This window comes from Nomascus leucogenys, chromosome 4 (genome assembly GCF_006542625.1).
Source record: "Nomascus leucogenys isolate Asia chromosome 4, Asia_NLE_v1, whole genome shotgun sequence".
NCBI classification, from domain to species: Eukaryota; Metazoa; Chordata; class Mammalia; order Primates; family Hylobatidae; genus Nomascus; species Nomascus leucogenys.
In genome coordinates, this window is record NC_044384.1 from 16230872 (window position 1) to 16234139 (window position 3268).

Genomic DNA, 3268 nt, shown 5'->3' on the forward strand with positions numbered 1-3268 from the left:
ATACATTTTTGTTAAGTACAGTCACCCTACTCTGAAATCAAACATTGACTCTATTCCTTCTATCTCACTATATGTTTGTACCCTTTAAGCCACTTTTCTTCATCTTCCCCTTCTCCCCCAGCTCACCCCTCCCAGTCTCTGATCTCTATCTTTCCACACTCTACCTCCATGTGATCAAATATTGTAGCTCTCACATATAAGTGAGAACATTTGATATTTCTCTTTTTATGTGGGTTATTTCACCTAAGATAATTAATCTGTCTTATTTTACTTCAGATAATGACCTTCAGTTCCATCCATGTTGCTGCAAATGACATGATTTAATTCTTTTTTATGGCCAAATACAAGTAAGTTTTGTAATATAATCAAATCATAGTAATTAAAAAGTATAGACTGTGGAGTCAGAGAGCTGGGGTTTAAGTCCTAACCATATAACTCAGTAGCCGTCTGTGCTCAGCAACCTTTTTTGTTTCGCATGTCTGAACTTTGGCACCTTTCACCTCAAATGGTGCCCCATAGGGTTGCTGTGGAAGCTGAATTATAACATATGTCATGTCTAGCAAAGTGGCTGGCTCATAATAATTACTCCAAGAATGGCAGTGGTGATGGAAAGAGTCATAGTTGGAAAAAGTAATCGCTCATAATTATTATACAATCATAATGAAAGATAGAGAGGCACTGGGAAAACCACTTTGGAAAACTGCTTGACATTCTCTACCAAAGCTATTTGCAAATAAATGTCACCAATCCCATTCCTAGGTAAATGAGTATATGTACATACATATGCTACTATATATATATATATGTAACAATCAGGAATGCACACATATTTCATCAAAAAACATGTACTAGAATATTCATAATGGTACTATTTGTAATAGCCCAAACCTGGAAATACCCAAATGTCCATCAAGAGTAGAATGAATAAATTGTGATATATTCACAACATATCAATCACAAAGATTTTAGAAATCTTAAAGAGATAGTGGCTCACGCCTGTAATCCCAGCACTTTGGGAGGCCAAGGCGGGCAGATCATCTGAGGTCGGGATTTTGAGACCAGCCTAGCCAACATGGTGAAACCCCGTCTCTACTAAAAATACAAAACAATAGCCAGGTGGGGTGGCACATGCCTGTAGTCCCAGCTACTCAGGAGGCTGAGGCAGGAGAATCACTTGAACCGGAGGGAAGGAATTGTAGTGAGCCAAGATTGCACCACTGCACTCCAGGCTGGGCAACAGAGAGAGAGACTGCCTCAAAAAAAATAATAATAATAATAATAATTACAGATGATTAAGTATAGAGGTGTCCATGGTAATATTATTTATAACAGAAAAACTAGAAACTAGCTAAATATTCATCAGTAAGGAAATAACTAAATATATGTTTTCATAGTAATAATGTTCACAAATCCAAGCCCTGCTATTTACCCATTTGGATGCATTATCCAATTCTTCTGAGCCCATATTTCCTCGTAAAATAGATAGGCATAGCCCTTAACTCCAGGGTCACTGTGAGAATAAGCAAAGGCAGTAATTGGGCCCCTTACTGGTGGACTGTCTCTGACTCTAGGGATATTTTAGTTGACAAGGAAAGGACGGCCAGGATAAGACAAATATTTTGGAACTCCTAAATACAGAAGGTCTGGAAGAGAGGAATTCTTTCAGGTTCATTCAGTGACCGCCTGTCAGGGATTGCTGTCAGTTGGAAGAGGGCATGGAGCACAGAGGTTAGAAAGTCCAGCTCTGGAGTCAGTCTTCATGAGTTCAAATATAGCCACCAACATGCATTAGCTCTGTGACCTTGAGTTGGTTGTCTATCCATTCGCTGTCTCAGCATCGTCATTTATAAGATAGGATCATGGTTTCCTCCTGAAAGGTTTGTGGAGAGGACAAAATGAGATAATATACCTGTGACCAGTTTGCTAGTGAGCTGGGCTAGGCAGGGTGCTTGCAGAATGCACTGAATTCTTCCTTTCCAAACCAACCCTCTTGCATCTTCCTCCTCATCCTAGACAAAACCCCCCAGACTATCCACTAGATGACAGTCCCCAGTTGTGATAATGAAAATGTCCCCTAGGGGGCAGAATTTCCCATGGTTGAAAAATCACTGAATTAGACTGTCCCAGCTAAGATGACCAAAATTTTCAGTGTTTTCCAAATGCCAGGAGACAGTTTAAGCTCCCTGCATTCTTGGTTTAAAGAGGCACTAACCTCTCCCCTCCTCTAAAAACTCACTAACGCTTTTCACAGTCATCTCACATTTTGTATTTCATAGCCTGGATAAGAGGGATGATGAATTAAGAGGGCAAAATCTAGCTTTGACCACCCCCAGCAATCCTGCACAAATAATCTTTTAAGGATGTGGGGGCATTTGTCAGCTTTTGTACTCATCATTTGTTGAAAGAGGAGACACGTTTAGTTCAAGCACACAATAGGGACAGAAAAGAGGCTATGTTGAATATTAGGTTCAGGGACACCATAACTAATTTAAAACGAATGCACATGGCATTGAGAAAAACTCTTCATAAGAAGAAACAATGTTTTAGGCACATACAGTGTACCTAATAAAATGACTTTTGAGGGTGGGTTTAGAGTGAAAAGGGCTGGGAAGATCTCTATGTCCTGCCACAAGGTCTCTGATTCCATTATAGACGTTTATGCAGTTGAGAGTCATTCTAGCACCGCCCTGGTCTTTTACTCCCTATGATGAAAGGAGTGTGGGAGGAAGAAGTGAGAGCTGGTGACTAGGAAGAAAGGAAAACAAGGGAAAAGAGGAAGTGATTATTCTTATTTCTTTTTAGTCTGCCTCAATCTTCTAAAGAGCATTTTACATACAGGGATGCTTTGGGGGGTTTTGGGGGTTTTTTTGTTTTGTTTTTGTTTTTGTTGTTTTTTTGTTTTTATGTTTTGAGTTGGTTTTTTGGTTTTGTTTTGTTTTTGTTTTTGTTTTTGTTTTTTGAGATGGAGTCTTGCTCTGTCGCCAGGCTAGAGTGCAGTGGCATGATCTCGGCTCACTGCAACCTCCGCCTCCCAGGTTCAAGCGATTCTCCTGCCTCAGCCTCCCAAGTAGCTGGGACTACAGGTGCGTGCCACCACGCCCAGCTAATTTTTGTATTTTTAGTGGAGACGGGGTTTCACTATGTTGGCCAGGATGGTCTCGATCTCTTGACCTTGTGATCTGCCTGCCTCAGGGATGCTTTTGTAAATGCATGGCTTGGTTTTATTTCAAAATAGTCTAACTTAATGGGAAAAAAAAAAAACAAGACA